This window comes from Pongo abelii, chromosome 11, assembly GCF_028885655.2.
Source record: "Pongo abelii isolate AG06213 chromosome 11, NHGRI_mPonAbe1-v2.0_pri, whole genome shotgun sequence".
NCBI lineage: Eukaryota > Metazoa > Chordata > Mammalia > Primates > Hominidae > Pongo > Pongo abelii.
The window spans coordinates 36,897,631-36,915,649 of NC_071996.2; the positions used below are offsets into that span (position 1 = coordinate 36,897,631).

The 18,019-nt window shown below is 41.0% G+C and overlaps 1 protein-coding gene across 2 annotated transcripts in view; it reads right to left on the reverse strand.

Annotated features, from left to right (window-relative positions):
- The window catches only part of TMEM163 (transmembrane protein 163), a 262,072-nt gene that overhangs the window by 162,345 nt on the left and 81,708 nt on the right, over positions 1-18,019 (reverse strand). The window lies entirely within an intron of this gene.

Genomic DNA, 18,019 nt, shown 5'->3' on the forward strand with positions numbered 1-18,019 from the left:
CCTGCCTCAGCCTCCCAAAGTGCTGGGATTATAGGGGTGAGCCACCACACCCGGCTACACTACCTAATTTCAACACTATAAACCTACAGGAATCAAAAAGTGGCACTGTTGTAAAGACAGAAGTATGTATAAATGAAACGGAGTTGAGTGAGAGTGCAGGGAGGAAAAATCTTTCATTTATGGTGAATTAATTTTTAATAAAGTTGAATGCAATTCAATACAGAGGAAGCTTGGTCTTTTCAATATATAGTGCTGGGACAACTGAATACCCATATACAAAGAAAGAAAATTGAACTTAAACCCTTACCTCATATAAAATACAAGAACTGAGAAAAATGAGTAACAGCACTAAATGTAAGAGCTAAAACTACAAAACTCGTAGAGGAAAACATAGGAGAAAATCATCATGACCTTGAATTAAGGGCCAAGATTTCCTAGATACAACACCAAAAACACAATCCACACAGGAAAAAGTTGATAACCGAACATCATCAAAATAAAATCTTCTGTGCTTCAAAAAATATCTTTAAGAAAATGAAAAGACAAGCTATGTAGTGTGAAAAAATATTTGCAAATCATATTTCTGATAAACTACTTGCATCCAGAATATATATTCCTCGTATCATTCAATAAAAGAAGTAAAACAGCTCAATTTTAAAAACAGGCTAATGATTTGAGCATATATTTCACCAAAGAAGAAAACACACATGGCTAATAAGCACATGAAGAGATGCTTAATAATATTAGTCATTAGGGCAATACAAATTAAAACAAGATACTACTACAATACTCATTAGCATGGCTATAATCAAAAGACAGACAATAACAAATGTTAGCACATGGTATGGAAAAACTGGAATGCTTATACGATGCTGATGGGAGTGTAAAATGGTACAGCCACTTTGGAAACCAGTTTGACAGTTTCTAAAAAGGTTAAATGTAAAACTTACCCTTTAACCCAGAAATTCCACTGCCAAGTATTTATCCAAGAGAAATGAAACTATACTTCCATGCAAAGCCTTCTATGCAAATATTTATAGCAGCATTACTCATAACACCCCAAAGCTGGAAGCAATCCAAAGTCTGTCAACTAAATAAATAAACCCAATGTGGGCCGGGCGTGGTGGCCCACCCCTGTAATCCCAGCACTTTGGGAGGCTGAGGCGGGCGAATTATGAGGTCAGGAGATCGAGACTATCCTGGCTAACACAGTGAAACCCCGTCTCTACTAAAAATACAAAAAAATTAGCCGGGCATGGTGGCGGGCACCTGTAGTCCTAGCTACTCGGGAGGCTGAGGCAGGAGAATGGCATGAACCCAGGAGGCGGAGCTTGCAGTGAGCCGAGATGGCACCACTGTACTCCAGCCTGGGCAACAGAGTGAGACTCCATCTCAAAAAAATAAAAATAAAAAATAAAAAAAACTAAACCCAATGTGGTATATCTGCGCAAAGGAGTACTATTCAACAATTAAAAAGAACAAGCTACTGATACTTTCCACAACATGAATGAAATTTATTATGCTCATTGAAATTTCATTATGCTAACTGAAAAAAGCAAAACACAAAAGACTGTGTATTACATGGTTCAATTTATATGAAATTTCCATAAAAAGCAAACCCTACAGAAACCGAAAGCAGATCTGTGGTTACTTGAAGTTGAGAATAGAGACTGAACACAAATGGACATCCAGGAGATTTTGGGGGTGATGAAATGTTTTACAATGGAATAATGGTGATACACAAGTTTATAAATTCTACAACTGGCAAATTTATAATATATAAATTATACTTTAAAAAATCATAGCTCGAATAAATTCAGCAAATATGTTTGCTGCCCATCTCTCCATTGCCTCCAAGGCAGGGTGTCAGTGGCCTCACTTCTGTACAGGAAGGATGCTAATTTGCTGTATGAAACATTGCCAAGAATTTTTTGTTAAGTTGCAGCAAAGGCCGTGTCTTTGCATCACTAACATATTGTGGTGAAACTGAGTGATACTGAAGCATTTGGCTTCAGTGTGCATAAGACAAGAGGTCTGGTTATTCTCCACTGGGCAAATGATACTGGCTTCTCCTAATTCCACTTACTTAAGAAAATTACAAATGCAGCACAGACAGGTCTATGTAAATTAAAGTGTCTGCTGATTTCAATTAAGTCAAGTTGTTTTCTCAAATCCTGAGCAACTGCCAGCCACCTGCTTGCTAAATGGTCATTGTGGATATTTTCATTGAATTCACCTAGCTAATATTAAATAAAATCTCCACTCCTTTTTTTTCTTTTAGACATGAAGTTTTGCTCTTGTTGCCCAGACTGGAGTGGAATGACACGATCTCGGCTCACTCCAACCCCCACCTACTGGGTTCAAGCAATTCTCCTGCCTCAGCCTCCCGAGTTGCTGGGATTACAGGCATCTGCCACCACACCCAGCTAATTTTTTGTATTTTCAGCAGAGGTGGGATTTCAAAAATCTCCACTTCTTACCATAGGAAGATAGTAGGAAAAAAGAGGAGGGCAAAAGCAGAGAGAAAGTGTCAAAAACACACAAATAAGCAAACAATATTCTCTCATCTCTGACCCAAGCACCATCATTTTCCTAAGGATTTTCAGTGGACAGCACCAAGTCTTCCCTTCCATGCTATTTTCTATCTCTCCCTTCTAAAGGTTTCTGATGGTGGTGAAAATGGAGGGGGAAAAAAAAAGAAAAGGAAGAGAAACATCATTTTCTCATCAACACTGGCTTTGTATATATGTGGAGTTTTTTTCTTGCATAACAATGCAGACCTCAGACAAATTCTGATGGCAGCCACGCACCTGAGTCCACACACCCAATCTTATACTTGAGTTAGTCTTAAGACTTCCATTTACACTTTGTCGAGCAGCACTCACACCCAAGTACTAGATTCTATTAAGAATTCTAGAATATTAGACACGGGAAAAACCAGAAAGTTCACAATGTCCAAACCGCCCTACTTTACTAAAAGGGATATAAGTGGCCAGCCGCGGTGGCTCACATCTGTAATCCCAGCACTTTGGGAGGCTAAGGTGGGCAGATCACATGAGGTCGGGAGTTCAAGACCAGCCTGACCAACATGGAGAAACTCCATCTCTACTAAAAATACAAAATTAGCCTGGCGTGATGGCAGGTGCCTATAATCCCAGCTACTCGGGAGGCTGAGGCAGGAGAACAGCTTGAACCTGGGAGGCGGAGGTTACGGTGAGCCGAGATAGCACCATTGCACTCCAGCCTGGACAACAAGAGTGAAACTCCATCTTAAAAAGAAGAAAGGGATATAAGTATATGGGGCCCAAAGAGGTGAAACAAATCTTAGAAGTTCAGTTAGCAACAACCTAATAGTAAGAATTCTAACCTCTGACCCTGAATTTAGTACTCTTTGCATTACTCCACACTATACTTTTACAACAAAGAGAAAACCATTTAAGAAGACCACGTAAGATCATTGATGAGTAAGATGACTACTTGTTCTTACCAGCGAAGCCACAGAAACCTTTCGCCCCAGAACTGGAGTTTCTTAATCACTATCCAGATGTTAAAATAAGGAAGTCACTGGTTGAAGATGGCAGGCAATCCTTGGTCTATAATAATTTTCATGAATGCTCAGACCTCCCAGGCATCACCAGCCCCTGCTCTATAATCTGGGCCAGCACATAAAGGCAGGTCTAGAAATAAATATCTGTGTTCTGCTAACATGAAGGAATGCTCATTGCTGAAAACTGTGATCAGGTAGTAAAGTTACGTAGAAAGAAGCATCAAACGCACATAGAAATTTCTCATCTTTCACGAGATCATGTCCTTTGCAGGGACGTGGATGGAGCAGGAGGCCATTATCCTTAGCAAACTAACACAGGGACAGAAAACCAGATACCGCATGTTCTCTCTTATAAGTGGAAAGGACGAGAACACGTGGACGCGAAGAGGGGAATGACACACACTGGGGTCCATGGAGGGTGGGAGGAGGGAGAGGATCAGGAAAAATGACCAATGGGTACTAGGCTTAATACCTGGGTGATGAAATAATCTGTACAACAAACCCCCATGACATAGTTTTCCTATGGAACAAACCTGCACATGTACCCCTGAACTTAAAATAAAAATTTTTTAAATTTAAAAACAGCTAGGTGGAGTGGCTCATGCCTGTAATCCCAGTACTTTGGGAGGCTGAGGTGGGTGGATCACTTGAGGCCAGGAGTTCAAGACCAGCCTAGGGAACATGGCGAAACCCCGTCTCTACTAAAAATACAAAAATTAGCCAGGCATGGTGGCATGAGCCTATAATCCTAGCTACTCAAGAGACTGAGGCAGGAGAATTACTTGAACCCAAGGAGGCGGAGGTTGCTGTGGGCCAAGATCTCACCATTGCACTCCAGCCTGGGTGACAGAGTGAGACTCTGTCTCAAAACATAAAAATAAAAAATTTAAAAATAATAAAAATTTATCTTCAAAATGTCCACAATGAACCCTTTTTATACTACCTGTAGTTACTTAGTGTATGTATGCTGAATGCCTAGTATATTACATTTTAACAAATTAATTCTTTGAACTTATTCTTTACTTAATTGATGCAAATATTGCTGTGTATATGCTGTATATGTGGGTACATGCTTATCTGAGTTAGAGAGAAAGGGAAAGAGAAAGAGAGAATGCACATACTGCACAGAAAACAGAGAAAGAAAAAGTTTGTGTCCACTACCATTAATTATAACAAAAGGTTTAATAACTAATGCCTCTGAAAAAAAGAAATTTCTCCTCTTTCTTTTAAAATAAAAAGCACTGCTCTGTTCTAAGAAGTCAATACACATGGATTGCCAAAGTAAGCTAAACAAAAGAATATATCCCCTAACCCCACCACCTAGTCAGCCACTGGCCTTTTTTCTGCCTAGAACTACATGGAGCCATTTCATAATGGAACCGTGACGCACACACATATGTATTGCTTTCCATCAGGGAAAGGAGCGGATTTGTGAAAACAAGTCATATGCCGTTCTGAGTCAGAGTCCAGGCGCACAATAGGCAAACAGGCATTTGGGGATATCAGGAGGCTGGAAGCAGAGATACCTGTGATTCTGACTTCCTTCTTTTCCTTTATATGAGATGTGGCCTTGATGATTCTATTAGCTCAAAACCCAAATAGGTCCTGACTGGCTGAAAATATCACCTATTGAAAAGATACAGCATTGCCTATGTTATTCCTGAATAGTGACACAAAAGGTACAAAAGGGACTATGACACAGGACAAAATTAAGCCTAAGCATTTACAGTCTGGCAAATCTGTCCTTTTGGCAGACAGGGTCAACAGCTTATCAGAGAGTCAGCTGCTGCAGGGGGCAGCTCCTCACCCCACAACCATCCCACTGTGATACCCTGTCTCCCCAATCCACTTACAGCGTGTGAGCTAGCCCCAGAGTCCAGGTTTCCCATTGCCGCTATAACAAATGACCACAAATTTAGTGGCTGAAAACAATGCAGATTTATTAGTTTACAATTGGACATCAGAAATCATCTCACTGGAAATCAAGACATTGGCAAGGCTACATGTCACCTGGAGGCTCTGGGGAGAATCTGTTTCCTTTACTTTTCCAGCTTTTTTTTTTTTTTTTTTTTTGACACAGAGTCTCGCTCTGTCGCTCAGGCTGGAGTGCAGTGGCATGATCTCAGCCCACTGCAACGTCCAACCCCTGGGTTCAAGCAATTCTCCTGCCTTAGCCTCCGGAGTAGCTGGCATTACAGGCATGTGCTACCACGCCCAGCTAATTTTTGTATTTTTAGTAGAGACAGAGTTTCACCATGTTGGCCAGGCTGGTCTCAAACTCCTGACCTCATGTGATCTGCCTGCCTCAGCCTCCCAAAGTGCTGGGATTACAGGTGTGAGCCACCAAGCCCAGCCTCCTTTTCCAGCTTTTAAGGCTGCCCACATTCCTTGGCTGTTAGCCCCACATCGCTCTGTCCTCTGCCCTGTCATGATGTCACCTCTTCTGACCTTGACCCTCCTGCCACTCTCTTAAAGGAGCTTTGTGGCTGCATTGGGCCCATCTGGATAATCCATAATCTCTCCATCTCAATATCCTTAACTTGATCCCACCTGCACAGTTCCTTTTGCCATGAAAGGCAATATATCCACAAGTTCTGTGGATGATGACATGGACATCATTGGGTAGCGATGAGGAGTTGAATTATTCAGCCTATCACAAGTATTCATAAAACATTCTTCAGAAACATGAATTTTAATATATGCTTAGTATTCCAGCTTATGGGTAGGTCAAACATTCTCCTATTGCTTATGTTAGGTTGTTTCTAAATATTTTGCTATCACTAATAATGCTGAAATAGAAAACTATACTGTGTAAATATTTAAATATTCCTATAGCTATTTTCAGATCTAAGGATCTGAGCACACGTTTAAGGCTCTTGAGAAATGCTTCCAAACTGCCTTCTGGAAAGACTTTACTTACACGCTCGCCAGCAGCGTTTAAGAGAGCCCATTTCACACCACTCTTGCCAACACAGAATATTATACTTTTAAAAAAACATTGCCAATTCAATAGGAAATTCTAGCTTAATGTTAAATTTGTATTTCTTTTCTTTCCAGTGATGCGTATACTATACATTATATTTATTGGTAACCTATATTCCTCCCTTTGAAATTGTCTGCTCATGTCTTTTGCCTGTGTCTCTGGTACAGTAGGGCATTTCATCCTATGCATTTGAAAAATATCTGTCTTTAAGAGTGCTAAACTTTTTAATTTCATCCCTTATACATGTACTTTAGAAAAATCAAGTTCCTCATTTTCTTTTTGCATTTTATTTATGGATGCTTGGGACTAAATAGTTGAATCTTTATAAAAAATATTTAATTACCAGGCTTTTCTCTTTGGTACATATCTTGCCTTATGTTGTTGACTTCCTTTATTGCTTACTAGCCTGAACTGGGATATAAGAGAACACCGAACTGCAAATATTAATAGAAAACTTTTATATTTGAGTTTTATTTAATACAAAACACTCATACTAAAATTAGTTAACAACTATATAGAAAGAGATGACTTATTTTTTTACGTTTAATAATTTAAAGAGACAATTAGCAAACTATGGCCTACCACAGATTTTTATTTGATCCACAAGCTGTTTGGGAAAGAAAAAAAGATGTATGGATGCGCAACAAAGACAGTATATAACCCACAGTGACTAAAATATGTACTGCCTGGTCCTTTACAGAAAAATTATTTCTATGAAATGCATTTTAGTGTATATGGGGAGAAATAGGATACAATATACTTTTTCAAAGAAATCTATTGTACCAATGGAAATTTCAAAGAAACCAATTGTCGCAATACCATGTATTAAATACTTCTATTTTTCAAATTTGAAATGATGCTCTTCAATTTAAAGAAGAAATAGAAACGGCCAGTATGCATACAAAAATGTATGATCTATCTAATTACAATGAATTGCAAACTAAATTAATAAGATGTCATTCTAGCAGATCCGAAATGATAACAGGTTTATTATATATCATTGAAAAAATGTGGGGAAATGTCAACTCTGATTTTCTTGATGGAAATGTGAGAGCAACCTTCTTGGGGACAATATTACAAAAACTGTCAAAGTTGAATTGTATAAGAATCTTTGAGTCAACAATTTAAATTTCATGAATCTATCTATAGAAACTCTCAGAGAAGTTCACAAGACAAAATGTATATAGCTACTTCTTGAAGTATTGTTCACAAGAGCAAAATAACGCAAAACTCCTACATGCCTATCTGTGCAGGATGGGTTACTTTAGCAGACCCGGATTGCTCAAACCCTGCACAATCCCAAAGAAAGGCCTCCTTTCAAGGCTGGCCCTTGGCCAGAGACTAGGATATGAACTCTGAGCCTTTGCAATAGTCTCTCTGATAAGAGCACTTTCATATGCCTGGGCCCGTGGGCCATGCAGTCCTGGTTTCACCAGTTTATGCCAACAATGGGATATATGATTGACACCTAGTTTTGTTCTGAGGGACTGGAGTGTGATTAGCTGAAGCCAGTCATACAAGCACTCTCTGCCTACATAACTGAACCACAATAAAATCCTAGATACCAAGGCTCAGATGAGCCTGCCTAGCAGCACTTTGCATGTGTTGTCACATATCATTGCTGGGAGGATTAAGGACATCCGTGTGACGTCACTGGGAGTTCAAGTGGAAGCTTGCACCTGGTTTCTCTTGACCTCACCCCATGTGCCATGTGCTGTCTCCCTTTGCTGATTTTAATCTGTATTATTTCATTGTAATAAACCATAAGTATAACAGCTTTTCTGAGTCTTGTGGGTCCTTCTAACAAATCCTCAAGCCTGAGGGTAACCTTGGGGACCCCCAACACACCATCAATGAGGAATTTTGTTTAATGGATATCATAGCACAGGGTATAGCCATTGAAAGAAATAAAACAAATATATGTGTATGAGCATATGCTCATCATAGATGCCTACAATACACTGTTAGATGATCAGTTAGTTGCAAAATATGACCTTACATCTTAAAAACCTATCTCAGATTGAGCATTCATGATGTGCCAGGACTTACCTAAGTGTTTTACACGTATTAGCTCATTTGATCCTCACAAAACCCCTGTAAATACTATTATCACCACTATTTTAAAGATAAGAAAACTGTGGCACAGACAGGTTAAGTAATGGATCCAAGATCATACAGGCAGGTTTTGAAACGAGACTGTCTTGTCTCAGTGCCAGCACTCTTAAGCAATGCACTATACTGCCTCTCTCTCAACAGTGTGCATATCTGTAGGTGTATTTGTAACATACCTCAAAAAATATATTAATTGTTTCTTCTCAGACATGAGATTACAGGATGAAAAGATGTGATCTTTACTTTGAACTTTGAGATATAGATATACTGTGTTTCCAATATAACAAGCATGTAACAGTATTAATATATTAATGATATAATTTTTGTAGATTAGAAGATCTGCCTTATCACATGGCAAGTTTGTATAGATACGATGGGGGACAATTTCTGGTTTTTCTGTTTTCTTTCACCAATCAGCCCTTGTACCATTCTGTTTAATTTAACGTCTTCAATTTAAACTTCATGGTAATTCTGATTATACTATTTTCCCCTCTCCAATCTCTGCCCAAACTCTAGGCTACTTTTGTATATTTACTTTTCTAAATAAACTTCACTATCACTCTATCAAGTTCTCTAATAAAATTCCATTAGCGTGTTAATTGGAGTTATATGCACAGGTTTCACATAGGAGTATAACCTCATTAATAAAAGAGAGTATCAATTCAGAATTTGTGATTTCAAGGGGGCTGGCTCCTAGCTGACATCTCTGTGTGTAAAGAAAAGAGTTGACGGACAAACTGACCAGTGTTGGTCAGGTATTCCAGATAAACATATAAACTAATGGGAACAGCTACATCTAAGCACCTATGAGCTGCTCTTTTAATTAGAGGACACGATGAATTATATATCAATATCAGTATCCACAGGCCCTCTGCGGGCCTCACCAGAAGTAATTGAATCCATTCACACAACATGCTCACCACGCACCTACTATGTGTCAGGACTATTCACGGTGCCTAACTGAGTAACAATCTGGGCTTCATTACTGTCACTTACTAGCTGTGTGATCTTAGGCAAGCACCTAACCTCCCTGATCCTCACTTTTTGCATCTGTACAATGGGTCTAATAATTATACACATGAAAATATACACAAGAACCCAATGAGACAACACATGATAAGTTTCTAGGACAGGGTAGGTTTCTCAGAAATGGAAGGGATCATTGGTACCAGCGCCACACAATAAGCCTATTTCAAAGCTGTAGCTTATTTCCAAAAAGAAAAAAAAAAAAACTCTAAATAATACTCCTTTTATTTCCAGCGTTTTCAAATCAGTGATGTCTTCATATATCTGAATTTCCCTTATTAGGCCCCTCATATCCAATGCAGCACTGTGCAGAAAATAAGACAAGCACGGCGAGAGGGAAAAGCCCCCGATGCTAGAATGGGAAAGAAAGCCCTAAGCAAACAGCCTAGACATGGGCCCGGCCGTCTTGACACAGACGCATCCCCTGCACTCTTGGAGAGTCAGATGCTGATCCCAAGACTGTGCTGAGAAATCAGATGTTGCTGAGGGGCTGAAGAGGGGTCTGACAGCCATGTCCTCTCCCCTGGGCCCCTCCCTCCCTACCCAGGTTGAGTTATCGCCACATAGTTGCCATGGCAACCTTCCATCAGAAGCACACCACCTCCAGTTCCTCTTCAGCACTGCAAAATGTCTAGGATGCTTTTTGAAACTGATTTTGTAATATCTGTGTTTTGTATGGGAGATGTGTGAGGGACAGAGGGGGAGTTCTGGTTGTTAATCTGTGGCTCAGCAGATTAAACAAAAAACCACCACAAACACACACACAATACTGAGCTAAGACAGGCTATGCTAATGGAGAAGTAAAACATTTTGACAGCCTCACTCAGCTAAGTGTCAAACAAACTTGAGGGAAAAAAAATTGGTTTAAAAAGGGAAAACCGGCAACAAAGTACAAACAAGAACCTAAAAGGAATGAATTAAAGACATTCCAGGTATACAGAAGGACCTTTTCTAATGCTTCGAATAAAAAGGAAAAAGCAGGCTCAAATGAAGTTTACAGATCTTGGACTGGGGTGGCTAGAATATGTCAAGGGGGACATGGCAGTTCCGACATTCGCAGGCAGTTGGGAAGGGTCCTAGATAAGCACAGCTTGTTAATTTCTTGCTATGTTGCTTCTAAACCTTCAGTTTTAAGCTCAACTTTAGGGTTCCTCAATCTCACACTAATGACTTTTTTTCTTGTTCTGTTTTGTTTTTCTACTGTAATGACATTTTTGAAGATTCTTTCCTGGGGGGGCATCCTGTGCAATTAGCAGGTTTGGTCACATTCTTGGCCTAGTAGCACACTAACCCCCAAGAAGTAGTGACTACTTCAAGACATTGCCAGACATCCCCTGGGGAGTACTGCTGCTCTACTGGAAAGGGTATTTATCCAGGCCCACTTTACAGATGAGAAAACTAAAGCCCAGAAAGGCCAAGGGTCAAGTCCAATGCCAGAGCACTGAGTTAGTTGTCAAGATGGTATTACATGCCATGGGAGCTATTTCTGGGTTCTTCGTATTCCATCATACTGAGCTGGTATGTGCTGGGCCTTGGCTAAAGACAACAATATTTTAGCTCAAAGTAAATGTTACCAAAGGCATATTTTGAAGAACTGAGCACCACTTGATCAACAGTATATTAGGAATACCTGAATGAGAAGTCTGTTACATTTCATGGCCAACCATATGATTTTCTCCTATAATTCCATTCAGAATAATCCAACAAATATTTATTAAGCATTTCTTAGGCATCTTAAACATTATTTAAGCAGAGAAGATTTCCTGCTTTAGCGTATTTGTGGTGCCATGAAGGGACAGTATGACAAGTTCATCAGTCACCACAGTACATGTAGGAGCTAAGTTCCATAAGAAAGTTTCCAACAAAGTCATATGGAGTCTCAAAAGGGACAAAATTCACATTTGTCTGGAAATCAGAGATACCATGGAGGAAATAGCCCTTGAAAAGCGCTTTGCAGGATGGCAAAAGCATTTCAGAAAGAAGCGATAATACCATGAAGGTGGGAAGCAAGGAACCACAGATTAGGACCACTGACTTGCCCAATTGCCTGGGACTCAGGGAACACAGAGCAGGCAATGAGCTAGCAAGAAAAACCAGAGGCCATAGAAGGGAAGGCTTTGTGTGCCTCTCTGGACACTGGTTAGTAATTTGTTCACCAGTAGGAACAACTGGGCTTTCAAGCAGATAAGTGATATAAAAGAGGAAAATTATTTCAACCATAACTACATAAAATAAACAAATCAGACATGGGATGGACTGCAGTGCCATCACTGACTATGTCAAGAAGGTGTCTTAGTCCATTTAAGCTGCTATAACAAAATACCTTAGACTGGGTAACTTTTAAATAATAGAAATGTCTTATTCACAATTCTGGAGGTGGGGAGCATCCCCGACCAAAGTGCAGCAGATGTGGTGTCTGATGAGGACCTGCTCTTTGCTTCACAGGTGCCACCTTGTTGCTATGTCCTCAAAGGGTGGAAGGAGAGGGGCGCTGCCTTCAACCTCTTTTATAAGGGCATGGACCCCATTCACGGTGGCAAAGCCTCATGTCTTTATCACTCCCCAAAAGGCCCTATGTTCTTTTTTTTTTCTTTTTGAGACAGAGTCTTACTCTGTTGCCCAGGCTGGAGTGCAGTGGCGGGATCTCGCCTCACTGCAAGCTCTGCCTCCCAGGTTCACGCCATTCTCTTGCCTCAGCCTCCCAAGTAGCTGGGACGACAGGCACCTGCCACCACACCCAGCTAATTTTTTTTTTTTTTTTGTATTTTTAGTAGAGACGAGGTTTCACCGTGTTAGCCAGGGTGGTCTCGATCTCCTGACCTTGTGATCCGCCCGCCTCGGCCTCCCAAAGTGCTGGGATTACAGGCGTGAGCCACTGTGCCAGGCCAAGGCCCTACGTTCTTAACACCAACACAATGGAGATTAGGCTTCAACATGAATTTTGGAGGGATACATTCAGACCACAGAAGAAGGTTTCTGAGGCACAATCTGGTTAAAAGGAGAGTACCACAAGGCAGTCTGTCATTCCTGGCCTGGAGCACTAAAGACAGAAAGAGGCTATTATACTGGTCCAAGCAAAAGGTACTGCAAATGCTGGCCTGGGGTTGGAGTGGCAGGAATAGGACAGGCCAGGACAAATACATGAGGTGACAGAGACACGAATGGTCGGGAGGTGAGGGAGGCGGATAGGAGGAAATGTAATCATTATCTTCCAAATCTTGAGCAGAAACCCTGAGGCCAGAGGAAGAACTAATCCTAGGGAAGAATAGGAATTTTTAATGTCATGCAGACTCTTGATACAAGTTCCATAAAAAATTAGAAAGATGGGAGCTTTGGCAAAAGATCAGGACCACAATTTAGTTCACAAAGAAAAGCAGACTACAGATTCTATACAAAGCTGGCTCTTAAAGGTCTAACCATAGATTAGATCCCTATAGAAGAAAAGAGTGAATAAGAACAGTCTTAAAATATGCCTGGTTTAGGCCACATGCAGTGGCTCACACCTGTAATCCCAGCACTTTGGGAGGCCAAGGCAGGTGGATCACTTGAGGTCAGGAGTTCGAGACCAGCCTGGCCAACATGGCAAAACCTTGTGTCTACTAAAAATACAAAAATTAACCAGGCGTGGTGGTGTGTGCCTGCAATCCTAGCTACTCAGGAGGCTGAGGTGGGAGAATCACTTGAACCTGGGAGGTGGAGGCTGCAGGGAGCAGAGGTCATGCCACTGCACTTTAACCTGGGCCACAAGAGTGAAACTTTCTCAAAAAAAAAAAAAAAAAATATATATATATATATATATGACTGTTTTAAGATGCAAAAGTAAGAGGAAGGATGAGAAAATGAAGTCTCTAAGGAATTTCTCTTTCTCTAGGTAGAAGAAGTAGAGAAGACAAACATAGGCAGCAAAGTTCAAGTATGACAGAAAGATCAAGTCAGATGGGGCATGAACAAAAGCCTGTGTGCCTCAAGGCTAGGCTTGGTTTTGATGAGGCAGTAGCACAGCAGAGGAGGAAATGGGCTGCTCTCTGGAGTCAGACAGACTTTGGCACCTGCCAATTATGAGACAAGGGACAAGTTACAAAGCTGCTCTGTGCCTCATTTCTGTCAATAAAATGAGGATAATTCCATTCTCTCCATGTAAGTTGTAGAGAGGTTGAGCATGTAAAGTACTTAACTTAGTGCCTGGTACCAGAACAATAATTCAAGACCAGCTCCTCCTCCACCCTCACCCAGAATGGAGGACCACAAGGCAGTGACTAGGTGAGAAGGATGGGGCTGCACATCTCCAGCTAGTGCTTTTGGCTGAATGACTGGATATGATAGAGGAACCAGCCAAGGAGAAAATAGGATTAAGGTGGAGGGGGACAAGAAGTGAGATGACAATTTAACACAATATGACAGGGATCCACCAACTCTTTCTGAAAAGGACCAGACAGTAGATATTTTAGGCTTTGGGTGCATATAGTCTTTGTCAGAACTACTCAAATCTACCCTTGCACAGCAATCATGTAAACAAATCTCAATAAAACTTTATTTACAGCAACAGGCAGTGGTTGGCCCACAGGCCATAGTTTGCTAACCTCTGCAATAAAAGATGGAATAATGCCAAGCAGGGCAAATTTTCTTCAATCCCTAACTCTAGAATAGCTGCTAAGTTTAAAGAAAAGGATAAAAGAGAGATGAGAAACATACATTGAACAAGTGAAACCAAATCTTAAAGAATCTCAGCCAGAAGAATCTAAGTGTGACAACTGGCTTCACATGTGTAATGTGTCATTGCTGTTGATGGAGAAGGGGACAGGAGGAAAGACAGTGCGATTGGCTTAAAAACATGAAAAGGTCTCATGGAAAATAACAAGCAAGTTAAAGAAACATCTAAGTAAAAACATTTATGAAAATCCATCTACATCAAAAATTGAGAGAATTACAGTCTCTGACTCCTTGCTGAGATTTCTGTGTTGACTGGAGAACAGGAATACTACAACCTTATTTCCTGGTGACAGGGACTTGTTCCCAATGCTCAGTAGAAGGCTCTTCTATCTGTTGGCTCTGTGCATCCCTGAGCCACCCCCTCAGACTCCCACCCAACTCCAAAACTGCCCCCATAAAATATCTCCTACTTCCTTTGCTAAAGGAATAGCAATTTGTCCTTCTCTATCCCTTTTCCATCAGTCATCAGTTGAGTTACCATTTGAGGTATCTCAGAGTGACAAAATCTTCTAAGATCCTTGGACTAACAAGTATTATATTAGAAGGACCAGAGCAAGCATTCGATACTGCTACAGTCCTGGAAAATGCCTTCACTAGAATAGAGGAGACACAAAGACAAATGACTCCGGTCTCACCAGAATGTCATTAAAGTCTTTACCAGGGGAGATAAAACAAGGAAAAAACCAATAAGCCCATGTAGAAAGAAATACGGAAACCCAGACACAGATAAAGGCCTTCCAGCTTCAGAGAGCAGAGGGTGAGTACTTGTAGCCAGGAGCAAGGAAAAATGAACAGGGGATCTCAGCCAGCCTTGAAGCAGGGGCAAGATCAGCAAAAGCAGGGATTGGAAAAGAGTGTTCCAAGTGGAAAAGACCGTGTGAGTGTGGGCACATACTCAAATCAGCAAGCAGAGACCCCATGAACAACATTCGGGGTTGACACTCATTGGGGAGACAACAGAATGGTCCTGCTGGTTGTTAAAATCCCCCAAACCCTGCATATCAGAAGGTATGTGGCTGCTAGCTTGCCCTTCCTCTCCTGCCTCATGCAACTCTGCTACCCCCGTCCTGGCCACCCTTCCTTTCCCTTCCCCCATGGAACTCTCTGCATTGTCTCTGCAATCCAGTCACTAACACGAGGACATGTGGACCAAGGGTCTGCCAGGACCTGGTCTAGCACTAAGCGCATTGTCAGGGCTGTGCCCACTACACCACACCAGTGATCAGAAGTCTGTGCCTTTCATCACTGGGCTCAGGCTGGCTGGCAAAGACCAGGCACAGGCACCAAATCTAAAGGTGCTTTAATGGAAGGCTGCTTCAGAAATCCAGACTTGTTTCTACAGTCCACAAGAAGTACTTGCAAGGTTTTGTTAATTTATTTACTTGCCAAGGTTTCTTTAGGGAAAACGTAAACATGTACAGCAGCCCCTATATAGTATCTTTCGTTCAATGTCATTTAGTTATCATCGAAACCGCCATTGCAAAATTATAACTGAGACAGTGAAAGAGACCTGACCTAACCAATATCATCTTGCTTCTAACCTCCAAGCTGTCCTTGTTCTTTCCTGGGCATAGGGTGAACTGACTTTGGGAAGAACTTAGTTTATAGTTTATAGTTTAAAACAAAGACCATAACAGCCCTTTCCCAAAACAAACCTCCTTCTTGCCTGGGGACTAGACTGCCTTTGTAGGACTAACAAATTAGCCAGAAGATTTGAAATTATGATTTAGGAGTCATGTAGCTGGAGGCTACAAGATTCTGACCCTTCCCAAATTGCTCCTGGGGATAATATTACTATTATAAAACCTAAGGTCAGTGCTTGATATACTTTGCAGATCCTGCACTTGATGGATCAGCTGGTACCATCCAAATCAATAAACTGGCTCCTCTGGTCTTATGGTCCCCACACAGGAACTGACTCAGGGCAAAAGGACAGCTTAAACTCCCTATGATTTCATTTCCGACCCAACCAACCAGCACTTCTGACTCACTGGCCCCCCACCCACATTATCCTTAAAAACTCTGATCCCCGAATGCTTGGAAAGACTGATTTGAGTAATAATAAAACTCCAGTCTCCCACACAGCCAGCTCGGACTGAATTACTCTTTCTCTATTGCAGTTCCTCTGTCTTGATAAATTAGCTCTGTCTAGGCAGCAGGCAAGGTGAATCGTTGGGCGATTACAAAACGTTGATGAGAAAAATCATCCAATTCCCCGCCAGGGCCACTGTCTGTGTGGAGTTGGCACATTCTCCCCATGGCTGCATGGGTTTCCTCTGGAGACTCCAGTTCCCTCCCACAACCCAAAGCTGTGCATGTGAGATGAACTGCCAAGTCTACATGGTCCCCACTCATACTACATGAGTGAGTGTGGGTGTGCCTGAGTGTGCCCTGAGATGAGATGGCATCCCATCCAGGGCTGGTTCCCACCTGGCAGCCTGTGCTGCCAGGATGGGCTCCAGCCATCCTCAACCTAGAACTAGAATAAATGGGTTGAAAAAATGAATGAATCAATAAATGAATGAATAAACATAAATTATTGTAAAATAAAAATTCATCAAGTCTACTATAATCATACAATTTCACAACAATATCCGATGCAGGCTGAGTGTGCTCAGTGAGTCCACCCTACTTGTGATTGTTTTTGAGCTGCTTAGTGGTAGGAGGTGCTCCTGATGATTTTTGCTTTGCAAACACTTATTCCTTGAATGAACCCACCACCACCACAATCACCATCACTCACCAATTCACCAAAAACTGGGTAAATAATTCTCTTACTTGTTTTTTCTTAAACTTTCTTAAATGTATGTGCAGCTCACATTTATTTCAATGTTAAATATTAAAAGTGTTTTGGGTCTTTATTTGGAAGTTAGATGATGTGTTTGTAATAAGAAATATGCCTTTAGGAACTTAGCTCTTGCTTATATCAATGAGCCTATGGTAAAATTGGTAAGGTCAGTTTCCAAGAACCAATCAACAATGTTAAGTGGGACTTACTGTGCATGGCTTAACAAAGTAAACTGCACAAAACAGGGTTAAGTAATCTTCCAAAAATATTTGATGAATATTCATCCTGCTTGTTTAACACAAATAGAGATGTATTAATATATACACTGTTTTGCCTCTCACCTTTTTAAAAATTTACCAATGTACTTTGGAATTTGTTCCATATCAGCAAATAGACACATACCTCATTATTATTAATAGCCGCAGGATATTCTATGCATTATATTACTCTACTGTAATTTATTTAAGCAGTGCCCTATTGATGGTTATAGAGGTTATTATCCACTTTTGCCATTACAAAACACGACAGCAAACATGTCAGCAAACTGTGTGTCAGACTTTTTGCACGCACATCTGCGTAAATCTGCAAGATAAATCCTAGTAGAAGTGGAAGATGTCAATCAAAGGGCATGTATCATTGAAAGCTCCTGAATAAGTAGGAAAGTCAAGAAAAGGGGGCTGGTAGGATCACAGACATCTGTGGTATGGTGGGAAATCTGGATAGAAGAGTCAAGAGGATTAAAGGAAGGAGATGATGGAGAAAGACCATTTAGGAGGTGCTAGCAATGTGCTGGCAAGAGAACCTGAATGAAGGCAGGAGTAATGGAGAGAATACAAGGAAAAGGATTTAGGAC